The 18342-nt window shown below is 41.2% G+C and overlaps 1 protein-coding gene across 6 annotated transcripts in view; it reads left to right on the top strand.

The window, feature by feature from the left end:
• The window catches only part of BMPR1B (bone morphogenetic protein receptor type 1B), a 517894-nt gene that overhangs the window by 260366 nt on the left and 239186 nt on the right, over positions 1-18342 (top strand). The window lies entirely within an intron of this gene.

Below are 18342 nucleotides of genomic sequence, written 5' to 3' on the forward strand. Positions count from 1 at the left end.
CTATATTGTTCTATACGTTTAGATTTCTGTAATAGGCCTGCAGCACCCCATTTCTTTCCCAGTCTTTCCAGCTGTTTTTTGGTACTGGCTTTTTAACTTGCACAGAAATGTTAGGAATAGTGATGTGTGTGTCTGATCAAGTTTAACCCTAACAACCTAAAAACATCTCGATCCGTTGGTTTTTACTTTAGTGCTTGGTCCCATGACATCCTAAAACTCATTTTATTAGAAGTCATTATTAAATGGAGTGTGTAAAGTTAACTCTGCAGCAAATTTCAGTAAATAAATCTGTGTGTGCCAGTCACTCCTGTAAATGCTGGGCACTGGAGATTTGATTTGTTCACTGGAAGAGAACTATCACTGTACCTGGTTATCCATGGTAAGAGTTTGTTACCTTCCATATAACAGTTTAAAAATGGATGTTGCTTAGGAATAAGTAAGTAGTACTGATATTGCCATACAGGATCAAAGATCAAGAGATGAAAGGAAGGGACACCAAAAAACAAGTATAAAATACATTTTCTTACAGTGAATACAATATTCAAATATTAATCTCAACAATTAAAAATGTTTAAAGAGATTTCCTTTTATAGGCAGTGAGTCAGCAGGTAGGATGATGATAATTTCCACAGTGGCTTCCAAGCTAGCAATATACTGCTTTGTCTGTTTGGTTCAGCTGTGTCTTACTTGTTGTTGCTGTTTTTAGCCTCTGTTTTTAGGAAGTACAGTAATGTAGTTGGGATAATACTGTTGAATTACTTGGAATCTTTGTTTAAGGAGCTAAATTAATTTTTGATTAAAAGAAAGTACAGCAGTATATGTTATGACTAGCTTGATTTTTTTATAGATTAGTCTTTCAAAGACTGTTAAGCTGAGTAAGTAAATCAGAAAACATTATTACATTAAACTATCACTAAGCCACTGACCTGCTGTTCTCCAGAGAGGAGGAAGTAACTTCTGAGAAATGTAAAAAGCTGTCCCTGTTGTAATGAGATGTGGCAAAAACTATTCCTTATGTATGACCTCAGGCCATAAAAACTCAGGTGTGTACAGGCTTCTATCCTTCCAGTTCACACAAACTTTTTGTACCAGATGCCATAAACCCATTCTTTGTACTCAAAATGTTTCTCTGTTTCAGTTCTTTCCTAAACAAAGTACCACCTTGAGAGGTTTTGTTTTCTGTCCCTTTCCTTTTAAAATTAAGCATATTCAGCATTCTGAAATGGTGATACAGTGAAAGTGATCATTCATGGTTATGATGATGACTAGGAGTTTGCCAGCTGACATGAGTTTTATAAGTTCAAACTGCTCCTGTTCAAGTCAGTGGTAAACTCCTTTTGGTTTCATTGATACCCATAATGCATGTATGTTTATCAGAGAATAGTACTGAAGTGGCTAGATGCTTAGGAAGAAAGTCTCTCTTTCTTTTATCTTGTGTCTATATTAATTTGTTTTTTCTTTCCTTGTCTCGGTTAGATCTACTTACATGTTCTCTTAGAAATATGTTCCTGTATCTATGTAAAGTATACAACTGCATTGCAGGATAAGGTGCATCATGTTACAGCAGTGCAACTGATGGTGAAAGTAGTAATTCATAACAGAGTAGTTTAAGCCAGAGGTCAGCAACATACAGCTCACAGGCTAGATCCAGCCTGTAGTGCAGCTGAAAGTTGCACTACGCTTATAATACTGCCATTTCTTTCTGCTGCCTTACTCCCCACTGGCAGCATGGGTGTAGCTTGTAGTCCAGGGGTGGGCAATTATTTCCACTGGAGGGCTGCTTAATGAGTTTTTTGGAAGGTGTTGAGGGTCTCAGGGGTAGCCCCATCCCTTAACAAGTGCCCTGCCCCCTGTTTGCCATTTTGGGACTGGGACCCCTGCCCCCCAACTTCTGACCTTTGCCACCAGAAGTTCCTCCCCTTGCCCAGGAAGTACTCCTTTTGGGAGAAGGGGTTCTTATATGTTGTGGGAGAGGTAGGAGGGTGTATGTGGGGGAAGTGGTTGGGTGTGTGTGGAGTGTAAGTGTATGTATGGATGTGCATGGGTGTGGGATATATGTGGGGGAGGTGTGGGGTGTGGTTGGGGTGTAGGGTGTGTAGGACAGTGTTGGGTGTGTGGATGTGGGTATGGTGGAGGGTGAGGTGTGTGTAGGTATATGTGGATGTGTGAGGGTATGGGATGTGTGTGGGGGTGCAGGGTGTGGGTATGGTGGGGGTGTGGTTGGAGTGTTGGGTGTGTGGACAGTGTTGGGTGTGTATTTGTGGGTATGGTGGGGGGTAGAGGGGTGGGTGCATGTGTGGGGTGTGTGGTTGTGATATGGGTGGGTTGGGTGTGTGCATGTAGGGGGCTTTGCCTCCCACACCTTCCCCCAAACCTGGCTTCCCCCTGTCTGCTCTTTGTGATGTGGCTGAGCCCAGGCACAGTGCACTGCAAAGGGGCTGGAAAGCAAGTAACTAATAGGGCTATGTGAAATTTCTCCAGCTGTTTCGATTAGACAGTGTTATGACTAATTTTGAGCTCAAAACAGTGAAATCGAATAAAGATGAAGGACTTCAAAACAGCCTCGAAACAAAACGAGGCTAGTCAAAATGTTTCGAGGTTTGAAGCCAGCAGCAAGAGACAGTGGAGAACCAGAGCGCCAGCAGGGAGCGCAGCCCTGTCTCTCCCCACCTCCTGCTGCCAGAAGCTGATAACAGGGCAGGGGAAGGGAACTGAGCTCTGCTCAGTTCTCTTCCCCAGTGCTTTGATCTGGCAGGGGGGGCGGAGAGGCAGCCCAGCTGGGGAGTGCAGACACTTGCAGGGTGCTTTGTTGTTTATTCCAGCTCTTAAAGTGGCAGGCACCAAAAGTGCCCTGCCACAGCCAGTTCATAGGATACATTTTCCACTACTTGGAAGATGAGTTTCTTAAAAGCACTCTAGCCCTTCATGCCTGGAGTGATGCAAATTGGCTCCTATGCCAATTTCAACTCCAGAGGGGATTTCCAAGTTGAGGCTCTGAAAGGCAGCAGTCTAACAGTTATCTTTCAGGAATCTTCCTTACAGTCCTAGGGTAGAAGGGACATTATGGCAGTATGAGACTTTTCAGGCATCATTGTAAGGCTGTTGTAACAGAGACAGCCCCCGAGCTCTGTCTGTATTATGGTAGGGTCTGCAGTATGGCTCAGAATAGTAGAACATAAAGGTGGTTTACAGTCCCAGCACCCCATCCCACCATTTGCGCTAGTCTCTGAGCTCTGTACTGCACATTTCAGATATACAGTATGGAATCTCAGGATATTTAAATCAAGATTGAAGTGGTTTTGAAAATACGTACTCCACATCAACCACAAGCTAATAGAATAAATACAGGAATCACTTTGTTAAATTCCTGTAACATTCTCTGGCCTTTTTTACGCAGGAGGTCACAGGCCAAAGATTATTTTAAATGTTTTTTTTCTAGCCTTAAAATCAATGAATAGATGGAATGTTACAGATTCCATAAAATCAGTTTAAAATAACTAATTTACAGTGATATCTAGCAGCATCTCAAACATACATGCTTTTAATATATACTAGCATTCCTCTTCACTCACCTGTTAAAATTCAGAATTTAGTGCACATGGTTACATTCAAACCTTTTTTAGACTGCATATGTAAGGACTTAAGCAGGAGCTGGAAAGACTCTTTAAGATTTTTCTGGAGAATAAAAGTTCTAATTTTCTGAGATAGTTCCCAAGAAAATAAATAGAAATGTTGCCATTATTTCAGTGACAGCAGGTTCCAGTTGCCTATTTATTTTGTTTTTAGGTAAGGATTTTATACTAAGAAAATGAGAAAGTAGAGATGCAAACACAGTTGAAATATAAAAATATATAGTGCTTGAATAATTTGCCATGTTAAATTCCTTAGTTTATTTGTTTGTGTTTTTATAACTGCTTAGGAAGTATTCACAAGTTTACAGATAGTTGCCATATACAGTAGTTTCTGTTTAGAGAAGCATCATATAATCATAAAGCTATCATGTTTCTCTTGAGCACAATGTTATCATATTACAGGGATGTACCTCTTTAATCTCCAGGAAATCTTTCCATATTGTTATCTACATGACTGACTAAGTTTAACTTTCCTCATCATGCTTGTACAATCTTAAATTTAGTATTTCAAATTCATTTAAGCAGCAGAGATGTGGGCAAGCTATAACCTTAATTTTTGTTTCACCATGGCCATCTCAAGGCAGCAAAGAAGGACATGAATGCATGATTGAATTCTAAGATGCTGGAGACAAAATTTCTTATGTGAAATGTGTTGGCTTCTGTGGGGGTTGCTGGTTGATCATCAGTTTCAGCAATCACGTAATTTAATTTGCTGCCTAAATACGGAAATTTGGATCTATATATTTTCTATGTGCTTCATTTATATTCCCAGAAGCCTATAGCTCATGGGCCCAGACACTTGAATTTCTGGTAACCCTCAGAGTATCCTTATCAGGACTAAGTTTAGATTACTTATGTCATCTTAACTATGCATTTTCATTCTTCTTGAATATTTGAGGTCCTTTTTTTGGAAGAAGTTGATCAGTAAATTAACATTTCTGGGCTTGTTAATGCATTTCTCCTTGGAATATTACAACATTGTCATGTTTTATGGCTGAATTATTAGTGAGTTGTTAAGTCATTTAAACTTAATGATAAATTGAATAATTTTTTTGGAATGTATATAAGATTAAAGTCTGTAAAAATAAATAAATAAATAAATAAATAAATAAACATAGAACCCATTCCTGTTCCTCTCAAAGTCAGTGCTAGAACAGACTTTGGTTAGAATTGATTTAGGTGTTAGTAGTTAAATGATTTAATAAGTTCATTTTTATCAGTATTGCCTTAATAAGGAATCAGAGGAAAAGTAGTTTTATATCTTTTCTGCTATCTGGGAAGCTAAATGTATTTTCCTATGATATGCTCTCTGTTAAACAGACTCCCTAATGAAAATAAGAAGCACTGAATGCTTATTTGAATGGTCTACCAGCTCCTCTCCCTAAATCCTGCTTAACAGTGTTGTCACAAGTTATGCTTCACTGCCCAACTGGTTCATTACAGTCATGCCCATTTCCCTCTTTGATTAAACTAACATGAATTCCTGATCTATCTGGTCATAAAGAAAAAGAGACAGGGAGCAAACAGATGTAGTTTCTTTAAGTGTGAGATCACCAAGTTTACATTAATCTTAATTTTCTTAAGAGGGAATGAATCCATGAAGCAGAAATGAATGTTCATAAATATATTATGTGAGAAAATCCCTGCTATAACCTCTGCAAACTTTGGTATCCGATAGGGTGAAGGAATAATATAAACAAAAGCCAAAAGATTATTTCTAGCTTACCCCTTTTCAAGCTGTTCTCTTTAAAAATTATAACATCATTTACCTTCATTATTTTTAAGTTTACATATACTATAGGAATTATTTATAGACCAACTAAAATTTCTGAGCAAGATTCTTAAAGGAAATATGTACAAGCATACACACTACTAGACAGAAGCTGCATGTAGGAAATATGCAGTAGAAAAATTTGTTATTCATTGATGGATCAGTTCAGCAGAACTATGTTGACTGACCGCTTTTCTTTTAGCTTATGAACTTCTACATGGCTTGGGCCCTTGATTTTGCAATGTGAATTCCCATTCCACCTCTTTACTGCTGATAACCATGATAATAATTGTGCTTTAATACTTCCTGGCTCATGTGAGACTTCTTATAATTTTTTGAGGAGGATAGAAATGGTAATTTTTGTTTACAGTTGGAGAAGCTCACGGTTTAGTGTTGTTTGGAGATTTGAGAAACACTTTAATGCATTCTGTCCTGTCCCAGTGCACTGTTAACTTTTTGGTATTAGATTTATATTGTGGCACAAATGAGAATGACCAATGCAAAAAGAGAGAGCTGTTTTTTCCTTGTCAGTGTTATATGCTTTATGTTCTTTCAGTAACATTGGGTAAAATCAATTGACTATATTTCTCTTTCATTGCCCTTATTTTTTCCTTTTGTTCCTCTACTCTGTTCATGCTGTTTTTCTTTGGCTTGTCCCTTCACCTTTCTCTCCAACTTCTCTTGCTGACATAAAAATTAACGCATGAACAAACACAGACAATATATGTTGGTTTGTGTGCATGTAGATATATGTGTGTATATAAAATGTGTTAACACAGACTTTAAGCTATGCTATAATATGTATTATGGCACATATTATTATTCAATTCAAGTGAAACATTTTAAAACAAGAACAAAAAGCACTTTGAACATGATCCAAACCATTAAAATTTGAGTCCACTGTGGGGTTAAGACAAATTGTGAGTTGTAGCAGATTTCAGTTTAGTTTATCCAGTATTGCTAGCTGGATGAATTTGATTTAAATCAAATCAATTTAAATCACCATTTAAATCACTGGTCAAGTAGCCTCGATTTAATCCTTTTTTTTACAAAAAGTCCGTTCTTGTTGTTTGATATCCTTTATTCATTTAACTTCTTGAAACTTTGCACTTTTAGAGAAAATTTGCACTTTCAGTATTGCCTTAATAAGGCTGTGTGTACACAAACTTGCAGAGAGACAATAGGGTTGAGGGGTGGGTAATCAGGTCTGTTATCTCTCATCTCCATATATACTGCTGTTAACAAAGATGTTATTTCTGGAGACAACAAACTCTCCATATTCCTGAAGAAGGGCGTTTGTGCCCAAGAGCTTGTAAAGAACAATTTTTCCAACTACTTAGTTTGTCTGATAAAAGGTATGTCTACCCAAAGACCCTTGTCTGTGTATGATCTCTGGAGGCATAAATCCACAGATTGAAAACTGAAGCTAAGTATCACAGAGATGCTTAATGGGATCTTCTAGACTGAGCACTGAGTCCCACTGGATAGAGTGGTTTTCTTTCATCTTTACTACTCTATAGAGGAGTCTCTGGGGACCCCATAAGATTGGGCCCTTAATATAGTCCATGGCCTGTTGTGTTTTACTTATAAAACTACTAAAAAAGGTTACATGAATATATTGTCTCAAAGAGTATATAGTTAGAAGTTATAATTCCTATTCCATAATTATATCTTTGAGCTTTAACATATCTTAAATTAAAGCTATCTTTATATGTTTATTATTTTTAAAAAGCATCTTAAAAAAATAAAAAAAATAGGATTGAATACAAAAATATGATTTAAAAAAAAATTTTTTTAATTGTTGATTTTTATCCACCCTGATTGCCAGTCGCTAAGGTAAAAACTAATCATGGGTCAAACTCCCACAAAATCATGAGAATTTTTTAATTGTTATTTGGTCTTTCCTTTTACTTTTGTGCAACACTCTATGCATTCTCACTGTGTGTGAGACAGACAAGGATGCCCATGCTCCCAAATCATTTTGAGCCCACCTCTAGAAACTTCCTCCCATGTAGGCCTGTCACCTGCTCAGCAATTAACTCAGCCACTCTCTCACCTCAGCTCTTTGCCAATCTTTGCCTTACTTCCTCCCTAGCATAAACTGCGTAGTGGCCAGCTTAATTCTCCTAATGTCAGTGCTGTCTCGCACAGACGCCCACTTACATTTCTCATGCAGTTCTGAGGGTTATTATCACCTTCTTCCTATCTAGGCTATATGCTTTAACTACTGAACCAGTGGGGGAAAGAGAAAACATAGCTATTCCCAGTTACTGGACTCTCTAAACTGAAACGTCTTGGGTGATTGGCCAACAAATGGGATAATTAAAACATAATAATTTGACACAGGTGAATGAACAGAACTACTTTTTGCATGCAAGACATAATTTGCAACCTTGAATATCTTGCATTAAGCTACTGAAAGAGTGGGAGAATTGACTACATGTACCAATTGTTTTGGTTCCTTGCAATGACAGTTTTTGTATTTGCCTTCAAATTCCCCAGATCTCCAGAATAACCCATGTAATTCCTAAAATGTTCATCGCTGTCTCATGCACCTTCTCATCATGTAGTATGTACACAAGATTAGGCAATGTTGAAGATTATGAGGACTTGGTCTGACCACAGTTTCACATTCCCTACCTGTTTACATGCATCCAATTTTGGATGACAGATGTTATGTTTTTTATGGTTGAAATGTTTGGCTAAATTTTTGCTACAGTATGAAAACACTGAGGAAGCACCTTTTTATTTATTTTTCTTGGATTGTTGCAAGCTAACGTGAGAGAATATCATAGCATTTGGTTTATTTTACTTCAGAGGCTGTCAAGGGAACTCTCCTGGAGTTTGCACAACATGTATTAATCAGGGAAAACAGCAGAAGGGCTTATGGAAGTTTTATCCCTTGGCTGCACATATGCAAGAGAACATCAGTTATCTTATACCAGGGCTGTCCAACTTCCGGGCTGCAGGGGGCCACAGGCCATACAGGCCACATTTCTAGGGTCTGCACAGTGCATGAGCAGCCTCCCCCAGGCTCTCTCCCAGTGCATAGAGCAGACCTGAGCACACCCTTTCCACCCCACTGTGTGTACAGTGTGGGCAGGCCACACCCCATCCGCCATGCCTCGTGGGCAGGCCAGCTTCTTCCTGGCACATGCACAATATGCCCCTCCCAGCGAGGTGCGCTGCCCACTTGCAGCATGGGCAGCCTGATTCCTTCCTTTGTTGTGCATAACACAAGCAGCCAAACCCCTTCCCCTACCATACATGCAGCATGGGCTCCCCCACTCTCTCTCGCTGTGCTGCTCTGTCCCCAGAAGCAGGGGCAGGAGAGAGAAGCTGAAAGAGGGAAGGGGAACCTGAAGACTCCAGTTGCAATGGCAGAAGCAACAGTGGGAGAGAGGGGGTGTGGAGTGTCCGCCATATGGGAGGCTATGGGCCACATGCTAACCCATTGGGGGCTGCCAGTTGGACAGCCTTGTTTTATACAAACAATGACCAAATTCTACACAGGCATCCGTAGGGTTTTAGGCAAGAAATGTGGCTGCTGATTAGTGCAGGTAAGTCCTGATTCCAAAGAGATGTTATGGGTTATCCTAATTTTATTTTATTTTTCTTGGTAAATTGAGAATGCTGGTAGGAGAGGGAGGAGACAAATTTTGGCTTGTACAAATTACAGATACAAAGAACAATTACATGGAAGATAATTCAAAAAAAAATCTACAAGTAGTGGTTACATTATCAAAGGCCATGAGTGGCTGATAGATAGTAGCACAGTTCTTCACCCTGGTGTAACCATCAATAAATCAGATGTCTAACAATAAGTTCTAATTATTTTGCAAATAAAAAAAAAAAAGATGAAGGACCTGCTGCATTGTACAGGCTTGTAGTTCACCCTGAGATGGATTCTATTCTGAAATAAGTTACACCTTTCTTAGCAAAGCTTTTGCTGTTTTTTAAGGAGTGGTTCATGTAGTGCCAAGTAACTGGTAGGTTATATTTTAACCACCTCCATTTTCACCCTTAATTTACTTACCCAGTCATCAGTTGAAGACAGGCTGGATTTGATAGTCTACAGCTTTGTATCTTACTTAGTCATTTATTTTGTTGCAAAATGGATGCAAATGGTAGCATTTTCAGTTACCATTTTCATTTGGTAACAGTATATTCTGACTTTGCCCAGAAATTAGTGACTGCACAGTTAAAATCTGGAATACTGGACCCACGGATTGTAGCTAGTGTGTTAACTGTAATATGAAACCTGTTTAAACAACTGAATGCTTACTTGTACCTTGCTTCACGTGTAAGAAAAACGTGGACTCCGCCCCCCAACCCAGCCAATCAGGAGAAGTGGTGGGATGCCATGATCTGGGTGGGAAAATGGCAGCCCCCACCATGATTGCACCACAATACTAGTGAGTTGAGCACACAATTTAAACCAGGTCCTAATTATAGGGTCCTACCCTAAACGTATATCCGAGAACATACAGGATGTGCAGAGTGACATTTGCAGTAGTGCCAAAACCTTAATAACCACACTGTGATGATTGTCCCTCATTCTGAAGGCCTTTTATGAACAAGCTAGCGTAGGAGGGGGAAGAATTGTCTCTAGGGGACTAGCACTGCTGGTGTAACTTAGAGCATTTACAAACGTGGGGAATCTGCTCAAGCACATAAATTGACACACATTGGCAGCCTTGCGGGTCATGTGATAGCACTGAGAAAATGGCGATGGTGCACTTCGCCACTAAAACTAAAATACACTTCGCCACTTCGAACTAAAATAGAAAGTTTGATGTGCTTTAGTTCAAAGTGCACCGCTACCATTTTCTCAGTGCTGATGCATGCTGCACCACCCATACATCTACTCCTAATGTAGTGCTTGGAGCATATGTAAAATTGCCCTGTCTCTAGGGCTACTCTAAATTCATTCCACAGGCCTAACTGTCTATGTCCTAGGACCAGGAAACTTGAAAAGTAGCTCATAGCTACCTTCCCGCAGCTTGTCTGAGGCCAAGGATCTAGTTCTCTAATCTAATGTGACAGCTCAAAGCAAGAAGCTCTATAACCCTTTTCAGATGCCTGCAGAATCAGACTTGTATTCTGTATTTGGATTTCATTTGGTGATATTCTTATTGTTTAATGGGAATCTTTGGGTGGAGGTTGGGGTCTGTCGTGTTTCACTTCTTAAAATGCAGTTGGACAAATAACACTCTATTTTTCTCAACTTAGAATAAGACAACAAAAGTGACTGTACATTCTGAAGGCAAGTGAGTCAGAGTGTAGGGGTGTTTAACTCAGGGGTGTTTGATTGTCTCTGGAAGTGGAATCTTTAAAGATTGTTTCCAGTGGAAAAAAAATATATATTTAATTTTCGCCAAGGCCTGAACTTTTAGCATGGATTTCCTGTATACTAAAAATGTAATAAAAGAAATGAATGAGGAATGAAATATTAAAAATATATAGAATATTTGCAATATTTTCATTACATTAATTTTTTATTATTGCAAAATCTTGACTCATTGGCTTAATTCAGTTTTAATTGTCTGATACAGTCTTCTGGTTTTATAACACTACTGGAAAAAAAATTCTTGTATTTTTTCTCTTAATAATATGCTTCTTTTCTCCCATATGAAGCCTTTATGGCACTATGTTTCCATCTTAAAAAGTTACATAATTCTAGACAGTTACAAATTTTCAATGTTGTTCATCGAAACAAGGCCAAGACCTTCAAGACCTTTATTTTTAAAAGTAAAAAAAAAAATCAGTTTTAACATTCTAGAATCTCTTAAGAGGCTAACAAGTGCTAGAAAAGGAATGTATAACTAGGGGATTTGCAAAGCTATCCTGCTTACATGTCACCCTCTGTGATTTGGGGAGATATTGAACTTCCCCACATGTCCATCACCTACACATCCTCTGCTTCCCTGCCTGCCCCTCTCCTTCCCTCCACTTACTTTGCTTCAGGCCATCAGGCCCTACCAATGCTGCATCCTGGGGCACTGAGCATTACTCCAGCGGCCCACACAGCTGCTGTGGGGGCTGGGATGAAGCTGTGCTCAATGCCCCAGGATAAAATCAGGATGGAGTCTTCTGGTTTGGAGAAAAGGTAAAGGGGGGAGGAGAAGCTAGAGGGGGAGCAGAAGCTTGTGGCGGAGGAGAGGCTGGAGGGGGAGAGGGAAAGGGAGCAGAGGCTGGGTGGGAGGGGCAAGAAGGAGAGTGGAGGTAAAACGGGAAGTTGGTGGGCAGGCTGGGGGCAGAGGTGGCAGGAAACAGGCATAAGCAGGTAGAAAGTTGATTGACTTCCCCACACCACCTGCCTCCTACTGCCTGCCCCCATGTGGTAGGGAGGGGATGAATTATAGACGATTCCCCGATAATTAGTTTCTATACATGGAAAATCGTAACACATTTAAATTTTCCATGTATAGAATCTAATAACTGGGGGTCATCTTTAATTCAGGATCATCGTAGATTCAAGTAAATGGTATATTTCCCAGTTCTGCTAAGACTTGCACAAGTGCTTATATTTATACATGAGGATTTCTCATTGATTTCTTGAGTAAGTTGAAGTCAGTGTAGGAAAGAATCCAGAAGTTTGTAGGCTGCGTCAAATTGTTGATGCTCCTTCCATAGCCCTGGGTCCATTGTCTTCTAACAGTCTTCCAATGGAGCACATTCCATTGATAGAAGAGGCGAGGCCAGGCCAGAAATCCCCAAGGTGGGGAGGTTTGAGACCACAAAGAGAAAGTGATGGGTGGTGGTGTTTAGAGACTCTTTCATGGGGGATGGAGGGATCCATCTGCTGGCCTGACCTGCTATCATGGGAGGTCTGCTGCTTGCCTACAGCCCGGATTCAAGATGTCATGGAAGGATTACTGAGACGCTTCCAACCCTCTGAATACTACCCCATGCTGCTCATCCATCTGTGCACCAAGGTACTGCCAAGGGTGACCCTAAGCAGATCAAAAGTGACTACAGGGCTCTGGGTGCAAGAGTGCAGGGGATGGGGGCACAGGTTGTGTTTTTCTCAATCCTTCCAGTCAAGATAAAGGTCCCTGGCAAGAGCGGTTGCATCCTGCAGATCAGTGCATGGCTGCATGGGTGGTGTTGCCAGCAGGGATTTGGCTTTTATGGGGGATGTTGTTCCAAGAAGTAGGATTGCTTGGAAGAGACAGGATTCACCTGATGAAGAGAGGGAAAAGCATCTTCGCAAACAGCCTCACTAACCTAGTGAAGAGGGCTTCAAACTAGGTTCACCAGGGGATTAGAGAACAAAGCCCTGAGGTAAATGGGGAAGTGGGAGACCTGGAGGAAGCAGGAGCAGGCAGCAAGGGAGGCTTCATTCTTCTTGAGAAAGTAGGACAATAAGCTGGTGAGCTCAGGTGCCTGTACACAAATGCATGGAGCCTGGGAAACAAGCAGGAAGAATTGGAAGTCATCACACAGTAAAGGAACTATGACATGATTGGAATAACAGAGACTTGGTGGGATAGCTTGCATGACTGGAGCACTGTCATAGATATGTACAAACTGTTCAGGAAGCACAGGCAGGAGAGAAGAGAAAAAGGAGATTCATTGTATGTAAAAGAGCTGTATGATTGCCAGAGCTCCAGTATGAAACTGGAGATAGACCTGTTGAGAGCCTCTGGGTTAGGGTCAGAGGGGAGAGCAGCAAGGGTGATTTTGTGGTGGGGGTCTGCTATAAACTACCACACCAGGAGGATGAGGTAGATGAGTCTTTTTTTCAGACAAGTAGCAGAAGTTTCCAGATCACAGGCCCTGGTTCTCATGGGGACTTCAGTCACCCTGACATCTCCTGAGAGGGCAATACAGCAGTGCACAGGCAATCCAGAAAGTTTTTGGAGAGCATTGGAGACAACTTCCTGGTGCAAGTGCTGGAGAGACTAACTACAGGTTGCTCTTTTCTTAATCTACTGCTCACAAACAGGGGAGAATTGGTGAGGTATGTAGAAGTGGATGGCAGTTTGGGCAGCAGTGACCATGAGATGATTGAATTCACAATCCTGACAAAAGGAAGAAAGGAGAGCAGTGGAGTATGGACCCTGGACTTCAGAAAAGAAGACTTTGACTTTGTCAGAGAGCTGATGGGCAGGATCACCTGAGAGGCTAGTCTAAGGGGGAAAGGAGCCCAGGAGTAAACCGTTCGGATGTGCAGGAAGAACAGCAAATGTGGCAGATGACCAGCTTGGCTTGTCAGAGGGCTCTTCAGTGAACTTAAACACAATAAGGAAGCTTACAAGAAGTGGAAGCTTGGGCAAACAACTTGTATAAGAATATTGTTCAGGCATGCAGGGATGAAGTCAGGAAGGCCAAATTGCAATTGGAATTGCAGCTAGCAAGGGGCATGAAGGGTAACAAGAAGGGTTTATACAAGTATATTAGCAACAAGACAGGTCAGGGAAAGTGTAGATCCCTTATTAAATGGGGGTGGCAACCTAGTGACAGATAATGAGGAAAAGGCTCAATGCCTTTTTTACCTCGGTCTTCACAAGCAAGGTCAGCTCCCAGACTACTGCACTGGGCAGTACAGTCTGGGGAAAAGGTAAGCAGCCCTCAGTGGTAAAATAACAGGTTAGCAACTATTTAGAAAAGCTGGACATGTACAAGTCCATGGCGCTGGATGCAGTCCATCCGAGGGTGAAGAGGGAGTTGGCCAATGTGACTTCAGAGCCTCTGGCCATTATCTTTGAAATCTCATGGCAACCGGGGGAGGTCCTAGATGACTGGAAAAGGGAAAGTATAGGGCTCATCTTTAAGAACAGGAAGAAGGAGGATCCAGAGAACTACAGACTAGTCAGACTCACCTCAGTCCCTAGAAAAATCATGGAGCAGGTCCTCAAGGAATCCATTTCTAAGCATTTGAAGGAGAAGAAAGTGATCAGGAACAGTCAGCATGGATTCACCAAGGGCAAGTCATGCCTGACCAACCTGATTGTCTTCTGTGATGAGATAACTGGCTCTGTGAATGTGGGGAAAGCAGTGGATGTGATATACCTTGACTTTAGCAAGGCTTTTATTACAGTCTTCCACCTCATTCTTTCAAGTTAAGGAAGTATGGGGTGGATGAATGGGTGAAGAGATGCAGGCTCTGTAAAAATCAGTTAACCCCTGATACCCATCTTGAACATTTATAATGTATATATCTATACCTATAAGCCAATTCCCCCCCAAAAGACCTTTAAATACTGTTTCTAAGCCAACAGCTAAGGGAACTGAGTTTATTTAGTTTGGAGAAAAGAAGACTGGGAGGGGATTCGATAGCAGCCTTTAACTACCTGAAGTGTGGTTCCAGAGAGGATGGAGCTAAACTGTTCTCAGTGGTGACAGATGACAGAACAAGGAGCAATGGTCTTAAGTTGCAGCAAGGGAGGCTTAGGTTGGATATTAGGAAAAACTTTCTCACTAGGAAAGTGGTGAAGCACCAGAACAGGTTACCTAGAGAGGTGGTGGAATCTACGTCCTTGGAGGTTTTTAAGGCCTGGCTTGACAGAGCCTTGGCTGGAGTGACCTAGTTGGGGATGGTCCTGCTTGAGCAGGGGGTTGGACTAAATGACCTCCTGAGGTCCTGTCCAACCCGAATTTTCTATGATTCTGTCCATGTTCTTGCTTTCCTTATCATTCTGTGACAGTGTCAAGATTCTCTTGCTACTGTTGATTTTTCTGAGATATTCCAGTAGTCCTAAGAGGCATTCTCCTGATATCATAATGTGCAGTTTATATTCTGTCCATTCAAAGTCTATGATTTTTGAATGCTAAAAGAGAAGTCATTAAAGCTGGTGAGCTTTTCAGTTAGTATAAGGAGGAAGAGAAGCCTTAATATTCTTAACAAAAGGGGTGATCATTGTCGCAACCCAAAGTTGTGATTTTTTGTTTGTGTATGTGCTTCGGCACCGATAAATTATTTCCTGCCAATTTGTCGCTCTCTTTGCACGGTAGAGTTCCCTGCTGCTAGAGAGAACTCTGGTGCAACGGGGGATTTCCCGCCAGATTACAGCTTCTTTGCAGTGTGCATCTCTTTCTTGTATCTTAGTGATACACGTTGTAAAGAAGTTCCCGCCATTTGTATTAGGATCCGCGCCATGTTATTGGCCCATTCCTAATTTAGCCACACGTGGCGGCTAGTGATTGGCTTGCTAGCCGTACAAAAGGCTTGGGTAGTTTCCGCCCAAGTCGGAGGAGGGAGGACGAGAGAGATTCTGTGTGAAGATCTCCAAGCGCTGCGGACCCTCGTGGACCCGACGCGCCTCCCCTAAGTAGGCAATAGAGGCAATAGAACCGAGTCTACGGAGCTTTCGCTTCTAGCCTCTCCCTGTCGCCGAGCGCAATCCTAGACATATCCCTTTCCTGTAACTTCGGACCCGCGGAGCCTAAGTAACTCCGGGGAAACTTTTCGAACCCAACTTAACCGGACCCGCGGAGCCTAGCAAACTCCGTGGGAGCAATCGATTTGTCAGAGTCCTCCAACGAGGGTTCAAGCGGGAGCTGTGCCTGGAAACCTGTCCAGCCTACACCAATACCATCTTTGCGTGTAAGTAAACAATCTTTTCAATCAATCATTATGCCTCCGTAACTAATTCTAACTCGTGTGCGCTAAACCGCCCCGCGGTTCTCTCCAGCCCGTGTGCACCGAAGACGGGTCCGGTACGACCCTGGTTCACTCCCGGCTTGCCTATGGCGGCCAGAATGGGATCGGAATCACCGCCGCACATGGCGACGAGGGCGGGATCAGGGCCCGGCCCGCACAATCATGAGTTCTCTCTTTGTGGGATTTAAGTTCTCTGCCGAAAGTACTGGGATTGTCAGTTACTTGAGTGCCAGATAGAAATGGGGGATTAGGGAAAGCCCTGCTGCTGGGGCTTGTAAGTCTTGTATTGGAAAGGAAAGGACTTTAGGTTGGTCAAGCCCATTGTAATTGTTGTTTGAATGAACTTTGGATTTAAAGGGAATTGATTAATTGTTGTCTGAAGGAGAGATCTTGTGTGTTCTTACATGGGTTTTAAAGATCCCACTGTACTACTGTAAAAGAATTAGTGGTCTGACTCAGTACCCTTGGTTAAAATGCTGCATAAGCTCCTTCATCTATTCAACCCCTCCCCCTCCATCATTCTTGTGCATCATGCTCTTCCTTTGTTTGCTTGGCTGATGCCCCTCAGTAATGACTGCTCCTCAGTGGTGATATTTTTGCAGTTCCTGAACTGTATTAGGACCCTTCAGTATGAGAAGATGCTACTGAAATGTATTATTAAAAGGCAAGCTGCCTCTAATGAAATTATTTTCATTGCTTTTATGGTACCTTACTCTTAAGTTTCTTTACATGCCTGTTTTAGCTTTTGAATGTCTAAAGGCTAATATTATTGTGTTTTGATTTCCAGGGGTAAAGAAATATGGATATCTTGTGTGCTTTCTCTGTGTGAATGTTTGTTTCTCCCTAAAAATTCAAATTATACTGCTAAAACTGCAGACGTTCAGGAATATGGTTTCAGCCATATACTGCACAGCAAGCTTTGCTACGGAGTTAAATTGCTTGCTCAATTTTATTAAGCCACTCTGTTTGTTTTCTGGTTATCCAGGGAGTTATTTGTGGTTGCTTAAAGTTGACTGCATGCTATAATGATACCATCATGTACAGTCAAATGCATTTAGGATGAGAGTTCTGTGCAGGAGTTTTATCACTGAAGACCTTGTAATGAGTAAATTAGTTTGAAGACTTTGCATCTGGCAGCTCACCAAGGCTTAACAATTATACATGGAAACAAAATATATTTTCATTTAAAAAATAAAGGAAGATGATGTTGTGATATCAATGAGTTTCTCAAACAGAATTTTATAAGGACAAAATTAATATCTATATCAGAAAATGAGCAACGATGACTTGCTTTTCATGCCTATGTTGTTAAAAAATAGAATGAAACCATAGAATATTTTAATCCATTATCACATATAATACTGTAGAATTTCAATTTGAAGACCCTACTATGGTTCCAGACCACAAGGGTATGGGGACATAAGTATAGTAATGGTACTGTCCTTGTTAGAAACATCCTGCTAGCCTGTAGGAATTCAGGGATAATGTTGCTAAAGGTACTGGAAGTTTAGAAATAGGTCCAAATACAGCAGGTTTGCTGCTGTACCCTTAAAGTACGTCATGTGAGTTTTCCAATGTCTGCTTCCATGTCCTAGGAAAGTGTAGCAGTCTCCTATCTGTGCCCCAACCTTATAGGTCCTGGCACCTTTGGGCATACAGCTTAGCATTTTTCTAGTGCTTAGTTCTGCTTGCAGCATTGGAAGGGACTCACAAAATCTTCCCCCTCCCCTCCCAACCAGATTTCCAGAAAGTTCACTCAACTGTCCCCACAGGAGGTCACCCTACTGACTGACAGGGAACCAGGAGGCATGATGGCCCAGCTCCCAGACTCCTGGATCTCAAAAATCTGGGTTCTTGATACTGAGATTCCCAGCTGGAGGGCAGTTTTCTCCTCCAGATGTAGAGCTCCCATTAAAGTTAGGGAGAAAACAGGAATTCCTTTTTTTGCATGAATTTTTTAAAAGATGGTTTTCATGCCTGTTTAGAACCCGGGAAACTCAAAATCCTTTAGGAAACAGAATTGCTGATTTTTGTTCATATTTGAATTTGGAGTACCAAGCAACTGACAAAGGCTGGTAGCCATTTTCAGAGGCACCTTCAAGGTGTGTATTTCAGTCATGCTGAAAATATACTTTTCATGCTCTTTTGCTATTTTACTGCCAATTATGAAATCTGCATTCCTTTAAGTGTATGAAAACACTTTTTTTTTAAAATTCAAGAAGCTAGTTTTATAACAAATTCTTTTCCAGAATTTTTTGACATCCATATTATGTGGTAATTAAATTTTATGATCCTAGCTGAATAATATTTTGATATAAGGCACTGTAAAG

This window comes from Alligator mississippiensis, chromosome 2, assembly GCF_030867095.1.
Source record: "Alligator mississippiensis isolate rAllMis1 chromosome 2, rAllMis1, whole genome shotgun sequence".
NCBI lineage: Eukaryota > Metazoa > Chordata > Crocodylia > Alligatoridae > Alligator > Alligator mississippiensis.